Source organism: Leptonychotes weddellii, unplaced genomic scaffold, assembly GCF_054177405.1.
Source record: "Leptonychotes weddellii isolate Sample4059 unplaced genomic scaffold, ASM5417740v2 HiC_scaffold_2457, whole genome shotgun sequence".
Lineage (NCBI taxonomy): Eukaryota > Metazoa > Chordata > Mammalia > Carnivora > Phocidae > Leptonychotes > Leptonychotes weddellii.
The window spans coordinates 1-11511 of NW_027836470.1; the positions used below are offsets into that span (position 1 = coordinate 1).

The 11511-nt window shown below is 47.2% G+C and overlaps 1 pseudogene; it reads right to left on the bottom strand.

Annotated features, from left to right (window-relative positions):
- Positions 1–8184: 8184 nt before the first annotated feature.
- Positions 8185–11010, bottom strand: LOC145718892 (chondroitin sulfate N-acetylgalactosaminyltransferase 1 pseudogene; annotated as a pseudogene).
- Positions 11011–11511: the final 501 nt, after the last annotated feature.

Below are 11511 nucleotides of genomic sequence, written 5' to 3' on the forward strand. Positions count from 1 at the left end.
AAAAAAGAAGAAGAAGAAGAAGAAGATAGTAGGAAGGGAAAAATGAAGGGGGGGAATCGTAGGGGGAGACGAACCATGAGAGATTATGGACTCTGAGAAACAGAGGGTTTTAGAGGGGAGGGGGGTGGGGGGATGGGTTAGCCTGGTGATGGGTATTAAAGAGGGCATGTACTGCATGGAGCACTGGGTGTTATATGCAAACAATGAATCATGGATCACTACATCAAAAACTAATGATGTAATGTATGGTGATTAACATAACATAATAAAATAAAATTTAAAATATATATACGTGCACCTGAAACTAATAGGATAGTGTATGTCAATTATACTTCCAATTTTTAAAAAGAAAAAGAAAAAGAGAAAGAAAGAAAATAGCTATAGGGTGCAGACCAGAGGAGAGGACAGCCGCCATATAGGAGGGGGCAAGAAATTCCTCCTGTCTCAGTCTCTCCTGCCTCCTCTTCTTGAAACACAAAGCTTGAGCAAAGAACATTCTCACCCTCAAGGAACTGGTGAAACTCACTGCAACTATGGGAAGGGAGAAGTAAAAAAGCCTTATTCCTGGAGGTGGATCAGGAGATCACCCCGAGACCTAGTGACATGGTGTCTGTGTAAGACTGAGATTTAGTCAGAACACCAGGGACTTTGTCACCTTCCTGCAGGCCGAAGCCAACAAGCCTGAATAACAAGTAACAGAACAGCTGGGAGGGACAGGAGAGAAGTACCAGAAGACCTTCTCTGAGGTGAGTAGGGAAGACCTAAATTGTAGGGCTGAGCAGAGGATGCTCAGGCAAAACAACCTCCACTCTAAACACAGGTATCACAAGAGGAATTTGAAGGCTGTGGTGCTCTGAGGGTAACCATAGCAACAACAAGCCTCAAATCCAGCCCCACTGCTGACTAGATGAACCCCCCCCCACACACACGCACACACTAAAGACCTAGGAGAAGGAGAAGTGGGCCATCTCAGGGATAAACACCACCTCAGTCTCTGCTAGCTACACAAGATATCTGGCTTCCAACAGAAATTATGAGGCAGGAAAAAATCCAAGACACAAAGCAATCATCAGAACCAGACCCAGATAGGACATAGATGCTGGAAGCATCTGACAAGGAATTTAAAATAGCTATGATCAATATGTTAAAGGCTCTAGCAGAAAAAGTGGACAACTTGGGCAATCAGGTAATTCCAGCAGGGAGATGGAAGCTGTAAGAAAATCAAATGGAAACATAGAAATTTAAAAATACAGTAATAGAGATAAAGAATGCCCTGGATGGTGGGCTCATGAGTAACCCTCTCTCTGCTAAGGGAAGAATCAGTTAACTGGAGGTGGATCACTAAAAGTTACCCAAACTGAAACACAAAGAGTAAAGAAGTGAAAACAAAGAAACAGAACATCCAAGAGCTGTGAGGCAATGTCAAGCAGTGTGACATACACATAATTGGAATTCCAGAAGAACAGAGAAGGAATGGAGTGAAGAAATAGTTGAAGAAATACTGGCTCAGAATATCCCAAAATGAATGACAGACACCAAACCACAGGTCTACGAAACTCAGAGAACACCAAGTAGGAGAAATACAAAAACAAAACAAAACAAAACCTGGGAATAATTTAGCTAATAGTTCTCTACCAATGTTATCTACCTCATTTTGATAATTGTACCATGGTCATATAAAATGTTGACATCAGGGGAAGCTGGGAAAAGGGTATATACAGGAACTCTGTGCTACTTTTGCAACTCTTCAGTAATTCTAAAATATTTCAAAATAAAAAGGTTTTGAAAATGGCTTTACTGTTAGGTACTACATTGAGAATGTACTAGTAATGCCTAGAATAGAAAATGAAAATAACTTTCTAAAGTATTCTCCACACTTATCTCTCATCTCTAGCATTTGTGTTCTTGAGTTTGGAATTTGTTTATTTAGCTTTTGTTTTGCTTTTACTTATTTATTTAAAAAATTTGGGGAGGGTAACGTCCCCTTTTTTTTTTTGAAGTATAATAGACCCAAAATGTTATGTTAGTTTCAGGTGTACAACACAGTGATTTGACAAGTCTATACATTATGCTATGCTCATAAGTGTAGCTACCATCTGTCACCATACAATGCTATTAAAATACCATTGACTATATTCCCTATGCTGTACCTTTCATCCTCATGACTTATTCATTCCATAACTGGAAGCCTGCACCTTCCACTTCCCTTTACCCGTTTCCCCGCCTCCCCCCCAACCTCCCCTCTGGCAAGCACCAGTTTGTTTGAATTTGCAGTTTAAATCAGATCTGCGGTGTGTCCAAGGAACCCAAGTAGTATTTACAGTATTAGTTCTATCAAAAATATCCTCTAATCCAAACACCTAATTTATAATGGAAATTTAAGAGCAGAGCAGATTTGTAAGGTGAGTATTGAGCATATCTAGGATTTCATTTTTTTAAAGATTTTATTTATTTATCTATCTATCTATCTATCTATCTATCTATCTATCTATCTATCTTTTTGAGAGAACGAGTGAGAGGAGGGGCAGAGGGAGAAGCAGACTCCCCGCAGAGCAAGGAGCCCTTGTAAGACTCGATCCCAGGACCCTGGGATCACCCCCTGAGCAGAAGGCAGACGCTTAACCCACTGAGCCATCCAGGTGCCCTGCATACTTAGGATTTTCAATACACTTTTATTCCAAAAGGTTTAAGCAATTTCTTTGATACATACTAATTGTGCAGTGTCTACAACTCATCAGGAGCTGAAAGCTGGGTGGGGCATGGTCCGGGAGCACACTGCACACAAGGGGCGAGGAGAGTCAGGAAGCCAGGCTCCCTCTCGTGCACGCCGCGGACCTCGGGGGAGTCAGACTTTAAGGCTCCTGCCGCTGGCAGTCGCTCTGTAGGCTGCTGCTGTTGCTAGATGTTGTTAGTAGAGACAGGCGGAGTCTAAAGGAAGAGCTATAAAACCGGATGGAGAAAGCACCATACAGTCTGCCACATTGGGCAGAACGAGCAGGAGCTTCAGCTGGAAGACTGGGAACAGGTTTCAGAGAAGAACATCGTACAGAATATAGGACCCTTGGCGGAGAGGTTGGGAGCCAGGGTCTTCCTGGTGAAGGAACATGCACAGGGAAGGAGTGTGAGGGCAGGCACAAGAGGAAAGGGATGCAGTGGCAGGATGGGAAGGGCAGGAGGAAGCAGGAGGAAATGAAGTTGAAAAAATAAGCTGGGATTAGATCGCAGAGTCCTCCAGGATTACCTAGGTAAGGCAATATGTTTTGGAGACAATAATAAAAAGGTAAGGGGCACTGGGTGGCTCAGTCAATTAAGTGTCTGACTCTTGATTTCAGCTCAGGTCATGATCTTGGGGACCGAGGATCAAGCCCTACATCAGGCTCCCTGCTCTGCAGGGAGTCTGCTGGAGATTCTCTCTCCCTCTCCCTCTGCACCTCGCCCCTGCTCACTCACTCTCCCTCTCTCAAATAAATAAATCTTAAAAAAAAAAAAAAAGTAAACCTGGTCTTTTAAAGAATGGACAAGCATGTCAAACAGCTCAACAGCTTTCAACTAGCTGTTCTGAATTCAATATTCACTCCTCTTTCAAACCTCTTTCCATAAAGTTGTAATGATTCTGAGAAGAAACGCATGTCTGAGCAGTTTAAATAAAGCTCTTTGTGCTAAAGGCTCCTAGACGCTGTCAGTTCTGCCCTGTTAGGTGAAGGATTTGTCTTTGGCAGCCTCTTCCTATGTCTCCGTCTGCTTGTCTCCCCCAGGAGCTCATGTATTTCCTTCTCCTCCTATTAAAACTTCTTCCCAATCTTATACAACTCACTAGTGTAGGACCTCCCCCAAGGGTGTCTGCACACCTTGGACATATTTTTAAAAGATTTCCCCACCTCATTCTGGGGCCAGAGGAGCTTGTGTATTGGGTCAGAGACCATCAGAGGTGAGATGCAGCACGTGGGGAGCCAAGATTGAAAGCACTAGATTCCTGCCTGGTCCTAACACCTACCAGACGAGTGACCTTCATGTGAGACAGAGATAATGAGCATGTCTACCTGTCTGGTTAAAGAGGGGATTAAATAAACCAGAGTGTGGGAACTGTCAGAAATAGTGCCCAGTGCACAGACGTAAGAACAGCTGGGACAAACCATGGCAGTCCCCATCTCTGACCACAGGGACCTCCAAGATGCTGAATTGTTTGAGCACTTGGGAACCACCTCAAGCAAAAGGAGGAGGAGGGCTATCTGGGGCCCAAGAGCTGAGCTCACTGTCCCCTGGGAAGGATGGACCTTCTAACTCCAGATCCAGATGATTCCTGTTGAGCTAAACTGCTATGCCCAGCCCTCAGGGCCCGTGTGAAGTCCACTTCTAGTGACTCTCAGATCCTGCATGATGACCAGGCTGGTCTCCACGCTAAGCCTATACCCCAATCCTATGCTGGAGTCAGTTGGCTTTCTGGTACCCCTCCCCTTGCTGCCTCATTCCGTCTCCGGTAACCCCTTCTCAGCTTTAGAGACCAGTTCAGATCCAGCCTCCTCTGGATCCTCCCTGACCATCTGGCTTACACCCAGCCACCAATTCTGAAGCCCCAGGCACGAAGAGTACCCCTCACTGAACCTCAGTCACTCAGACTTATGCTTCTCCATGTACATAATCAGGTCCTTCAAGCCTGAACCTAGCTTTAGCCTCCTTTCCCAGCCCCCAAAACAGCTGAGGACATCCTGCACAAAAAAACAGGTGTCCTAGCCATGCACGTTGATTATGCATTGGTGCAAGACCTCACTCATGACTCTAAGAGGGGATAAATTAAGGGTCTGGTTAAAAAACTACAGATCCTTTCTGTAAACACCACTTCCTTCCGGAAAGGAGCTGAGCAGACCGAAGTCTGAGCAACAGCCCTGGCCATACATTCCCATGAAGGGGCTCCTTGCCTCGGTCTCCCCCTCCCCCCACTCACACATCCTTCCACTTGGTATGAGGCCCCAGTTCAGACCCTCTCTCCATTGAAAAAGCCAAGTTCATCCATCCTGGACATGCCCCACTGTCACAAGTGCTCTTGTAGCCTGTTCTTAACAGGAAACAAGGCAGGAGAACAGTGACAACCTCACTTTTTAAAAAAAAAAGTCCCCTGGGAACAAAATTGCTCTGCACAAGCACAAGGAAAATACACCAGAAAGTGAGATTTACCAGCTTCTGCAGTTTTGTGACAAAATACCCTGTACACATAGGATATATGTCAAACACAGGTTCCATTTATCTCAGCACACCGAAGGTCAACAGAGCCGACCCTCGGCAAAAGCGCCAGACTGCACAGCTCACCCCCTCATTCTGCCCCCCTTTCTTCACCTTTCTCTCCTGTCCTCTCAGCCTTGCAGGTGGGTTGCTACCTAGTTTGTAGGGCTCCGTGCAAAATGAAAACATAAGGTCCCGTTTCAAAATTATTAAGAATTTCAAACTCTTCTACGACTGCAGAGCATTTACTCTAGCATGGGGCTCTTCCACTTGTCCTGGTGGAGGGCTGGAGTCCTGCCCACTTGCCGAATCCTAAGCTGGGCCACCTTCTCTCCCACCATCACCACAGGGAGAATTCCCTCTTCAAAGTGTAGCCTCAAACCATTTATGTGCACTTAAGCCTTTTATCTCTGATTTCAGAATAAAAAGCATTTCTCCCTCCTTAAAGGACATTAAGGCATCAGCAAACAAAGGCGGAGATCTGAGGTAGGAAGTGGGATAGAAGGGACAGGGACCCCAATATCCCGTCGGCCTACTCAGAACTTAGAAGTGAGCCAACAAGGGGTGCCTGGGTGGCTCAGTCGTTAAGCGTCTGCCTTCAGCTCAGGTCGTGATCCCAGAGTCCTGGGATCGAGCCCCACATCGAGCCCCACATCGGGCTCCCTGCTCCGCGGGGAAACCTGCTTCTCCCTCTCCTACTCCCCCTGCTTGTGTTCCCTCTCTCACTATGTCTCTCTCTGTCAAATAAATAAATAAAATCTTTAAAAAAAAAAAAAAAGAAGTGAGCCAACAAGGTCACTCCAGCTCACAGTAGGTGAGAGATGGTCAGAAAGGCTGTCCTGAGCTCGAACGCCCTCACTGCCCTGAAGATGCTGGCTGAGAACCAAGGCCCAACTCAGGACCTGAAGTCCTGATGCTTTCCCACCTGCCAACACCTCTCCCCACACCCCAAAACAGGTTAGACCCACCCACTGTGCAGAATCCCCCTCCCACGCCCACCACAGCTCTCCCCTATTTCTGCATCATGATGGCCAGAATTGCATCCGAACGCCTGCCTTCCCTTTTCTACCCCCAGTCACAAAGTTGCTGACAAAGAAGCCTATCACCGAAATGCGTGCTGAGCAAAGAGCCCGCTGCCTGTCCTCACCGCCCCAAGCCCCTTGCTCCCAATGTACCCAGGACCTGGAAATGGATTTGACTTGTCCAAAACAGCTTTAGCAAAGGGGTCACACGGTGTACCCTTAGAGGTCACAGTGAGACACAAACAATGGAAATCAAAAACTCTATCTTCACTCCTTGCCTTAGCTTTCTTTCCCAGAAAGCACGGGGTTTTGGTCATTGAGCACAGAAGGTCAGTATTTATGGTAGAAAAGCTACTAAGGTTTTATAATGATTTCCATGCCCCTGGCTTTAAATGCATCTCAGGGTGCCCTCAAAGCCTTCAATTTCTCATGGATCATGGTTTGGCTCCCCGCCGCCCCCAAACCCACTGTTAGTATCTGACCCACTCGGGCCACCACTAAGCTGCAAAAGCTGGAGGAGGGCAGCAGAGGCGCAACCCCATGGAGAGAGTAGACACAAACGCCTCATGCAGATTCATATTCTCAGATGCTTGGATTGTAAAAGGGGAATGGTTTGGAAGGCTAAATTGTTTTATGAAACCATGTCAAATTTATGTCCAAGAGTCTACTGAAAAATAGGAAACCAAAGCCAGAAGTTATGCCACTCAAAGTTAAATACTGAAAGAATAGCTAAACCACAAACATAAAGATTTTCTGTTCACTTGAGGAGATAAACATTTAGGCATCCTAAGGCACAGGATTTGATCACATTTTTCTACTTTAACTTCTTTTCCCAGATAGTTGTTAAAAAAAAAAAAAATCATGCTCTTATGTAAGAAGCCAACGCAAAAATCGATGCCAACAAAACATGGAGGAAAGGGAAGAGGGAGCCACATGCCGTTCCCTCTGTTTCAGAGACAGAAAATAATTACATCAATATAGATAACAGATCGTCGTCAATGTGGTGTTCTCCCTCTGCAAGCTTCACACCGCCCTAGGAAGTGGCCACAGTCAGTCCACACCTGATAATCTACCTGAATTCCTCCTTTTATAGAGGAAGATCCCAAAGGGCTGGTGGCATGTCCTGGTCACCCAGCAGAGTGGGTGGCAGAGTACTCTTCAGGGACGGTCGCTTGGCAAAGTTAAGAAGAAAAGAAGCTGAAGCCGTGCTTTGTGTTTTGCAGAGGCCTGGGGTGGGTAGGGCCTGGGGGGACATTAAGTCAAGTCTGTAAGGACAGATGAGGAAACCGAGTCTCAATGGGGCTTAAGGGTCTTGGTCAAAGTCACACAGCTCCCCGTGCTCATGTCATCATGCCACCTGCCTCACAGTCAGCTTTAAGCTTTGCATAACTATTGTCATCTGGAAGCATTCCATGTGCTTTTATTATTATTTCTTGAAACACAAAGAATCCCCATACTCGTTCTGGGTTCAGCAAATCTGTTGTCATCCTAGGTAAACAGCTGACTAGACTTTCATCGAATCTGGAAGACATGTGTGGACGGATCTGCCTTCCAACAGAGGCTGTGTGCCACACACGGAAGCAACACTGGGTAGCTAAGAGAACAGCAGCTCTGACAGAAAGTCAGCCATATCTCAGAGCAAAGAAACTCAGGCACCAAAGGCCTGTGTCACTGCTGAGTGAGAACAGGCCTTGCGTATTAAGATACTGTACGCAGAAAAGTAGACAGAGGTTTCAAATACGAATGCAGATGAAAAATCACAAGGGCAAACATTCCAAATTGCAGGCATTGATTTGTAATCAAGGTCTTTTGATCCTGCTTTGTGTGGGGGCAGTTCCTATAGCATATCCAGGGCGGGTGGCAACCAGGATTCGTTTTTTAAGGATGTTTAATGGCTTTCCCGGGGGGGGGGGGGGTCAGCTAGTAAGGTACTATATGCGGAAAGGTTTCATAAACTCCAAAGCACGATAAAATGTGATGCCACAACATCATTATATTTCGAACTCTTACTAACCATGTGCTTATACTTGCTAGCTGCCCAAAGTGCAAGGCATCTTTAATACCTCATATAAATGAGGAACAACAACAACAACAACAACAAATCCTGACAACCAAAAGCTTGATCCTGTAAAAGATTTCTTTACCTGGCTCGAGGTATATGAAAAATAATTCTCTACCAAAATTGCACAGATATATGGTTCACATATAAAGTGGAAAAAAATCATAAGATGGGGAAGTGTCCAAAGAGAAGAGGCATAAATAGCAGCAACAGGCTTTTCGATATGACTAAAGAGAGTCCGTCTTGCCTGTAGGCTGATGAGAGGGCGGTTATATAACCGAAGTTGGGAGTAGGGTGACGAGGAGGCAGTCACACGTCTGGGAAGTTGAAGTAGATTCTCTCCAGAAACAGGCGGAAGAGCTGGCTGACCTTGAAAGTTAATTCCTCTCCCAACTTATTAGTTGATTTTTGCCCCAGTAACAAGGGAAAAGCCAGTAAGAAGATACTAATGAATCTTCCAAGAAACGAGACAAGGCCGCTTTCTTCTAAAATTAGACACAAACACAGACTAATAGTAGGCTGCTCTGTGCCCATGAAAAAAGCTAAGCCATTCATTTCACTAGTGTTCATGCGCTCTGGTGGTCTGTACAATATAACCTAGTGGTTAAGGATGAGGACTCTGGAATCAGACTTCCCAGGTTCAAATCCTGGCTCTGTCACTTGCTGACTGAGCAATCTTAGGTGATTTACTTAATTAACCTAAACCTCGGTTTCCTCATCCTCCTAATAGGGTCGTTAAGGAGAAAAAGTGAATCACTAAGTAGAAAGTTCCTCAAAGAGTGTCCGGCAAATGGTAAGTGCTGTAGACCACATGTTTGCAATCACTCTCCTGTTCATGGGCCTGGTAACAAGGCCCGATCTCTAGGAGAAGGGCCCAAGGAAGAGATCCATTAAAACTGCCTATCGGGGCGCCTGGGAGGCTCAGTCGGTTGGGGGTCTGCCTTCGGCTTGGATCATGATCCCAGGGACCTGGGGTCAAGCCCCACATCGGGCTTCCTGCTCAGCGGAGAGCCTGCTTCTCCCTCTCCCTCTGCGGCCTCTCTGCCTACCTGTACTCTCTATCTCTCTGTCAAATAAATAAATAAAATATTAAAAAAAAAAACTGCCTATCATCCTCGATTTGAGTTTCAATGTTTTTTGTTTATGTTTTGTTTTATTTCTTTTTTTAATGAAAGCAAGAACTTCTGCCTTCCTCTGCCAGGGAGCAATGAACCCTGTCCCCTCAGTAAGTGTGATTTTCATGAGAAAGTAAGTAGAAAGGGTATTTCTGAGAAATAAAAATCCATGCTATATACCCTTGCTGTCGCTCACATGACACTTTCTACCAGCCATGCCCAAAGCCAGCTGCCAGCCTGTTGCAACTGTGACCTGCCTGGGTGCCTGGACCCAGGTGCCCTTCCTTCCGCCTTCTACCCCAATTCACGAACTTGCCAACCTTCTATGAAATCCGACGCCGAGTACGGGCGCTGATTTGGGCTGCCCTCCACAGGGCTGTTCAGGGTCTCCAAGGCCGACTCGACAGCTTCTACCAACTCATCCCGCTTGTCCTTCCTCACGGGTTTCTCTTCGGGGTGGCGAGTCAGGCCGGTCTCCAGCTGGTACACCTTCTGCAGCGTGAAACTATCGAAAGGCACGACGGCGTACTCCGTGGCCAGCTTGACGCCGGCGTGCACCTCCGCCTTGTCCACCTGGGAGCGCAGGAAGGCCAGCAGGTCGGCCTGGGTTTTCTCGGGGGGCCCCTGCTCCAGCCCCAGGCCCGCGGCGTCGCTGGGGTGATACTGCGCGGCCTTGAGCCGCTCACTCCTCTCCTGCAGCTCCTCCTTGAGCTGCGCGATCTGCCTCTTGAGGCTGCCGATGTAGTCGCGGTGCTGCTCCTCCCACTCCTGCAGCGCCGCCTGGAAGCCCTCCTTCCCCGTGGGGCCACTGGCCCTGGGCAGCCCCAGCTGCTCCTCGTCACCTTGCGGAGTGCAGGCCAACATGTAGAGGACGGAGACGGCGCAGCAGAGGAACACGAGCAAAACCACCACCCGGGAGACCCACGCAAGCAGCCCCCGGCGGAGCATCCTCACTCAGCAGTCAGCCATGCGTCCACACCCGGCCACATTCCAGAAGGCCAGGGCCCCCGGAAGGGCTTCCCTGGACTAGACCGCAGGGAGCACGTGTCTGAGGCCCCCCAGGCTGCTTTCATCCATTTCTTTCTACAATGGCTCTGGTCCCTTGAAGTCGACCACCACGTGGAGCAGTTTTCCTACTCGGAAAGGATGATCTAGGCAGGAGCAACCAGTTCGGTGAAACCTCCAAGCGTTCACGTTCATTCTCATCATAGCCTCCAGATGTGCAGCAGACCACAAGCAGGGACCTGGGAAGAGACCAAACGGCAATACCACTTAATCAAGACGATAATACCCTTACGTTCACCGTGGCAACCAATATTCCATAGGCGTCCCATGAGGTTTACAGAAAATGCTTATGACAGGGGATTAAATACCGTTACATGTTTCTAAATCAGAACACCAATACGCATGTGCAGAGCCGTGCGCAGAAAATACAAAGGATGCAGGAAAAAAATTCAAAGGAAATACGGCAAAATGTGAATTTCCTCCGAAAGCATTAATGGCGATTTCCCCGCTTCTCTACACTTTGCTCTATCTTATAAATTTTCCACAAGGGCACGTATTATGGTTAGATGGTATAGATGGTTAGAAGGGAAAAAGCAAAACTTTAATGAAGCTTAAGCTGTGGACAGGGACTTCTCCAGCCAGGGCCTGCCCAGCAGTGGTGGATGCGGAAGGTGGGGCCTACCTGCACTCACCTGTGTGCACTCACTCAGGGCAGGGCTGAGAGCTGACTCAGACTGGTCTTCAAATCTGATGAGGAGGGGGGGAAGCCCCTGGAGCTTCAAATATGTAAATAGTAAATGTGGATGATAACATAATAAGACAGAGTCCGGAGACAGTTGCTGCAGCTAACTCTCTAACTCTGCTTGCAGACCGGGGATGATGAGTTTACCACAGAAAGGGATGGGGTTGGGAGGACAGAGACCAGAAATACTTGTCTTGTCAGGACTCAGATCCCAGGCACGTCTCTGCTCCAGCCTCTAGAAGGAGTTCTGTGTCCTGACTGATCATCAGGAATACCCGGACAGATCACAGAGCCTTTCATTCAATCCATGCTCGGCACCTCAACTCCAAACCCCTTGTAACACCAGAGAAG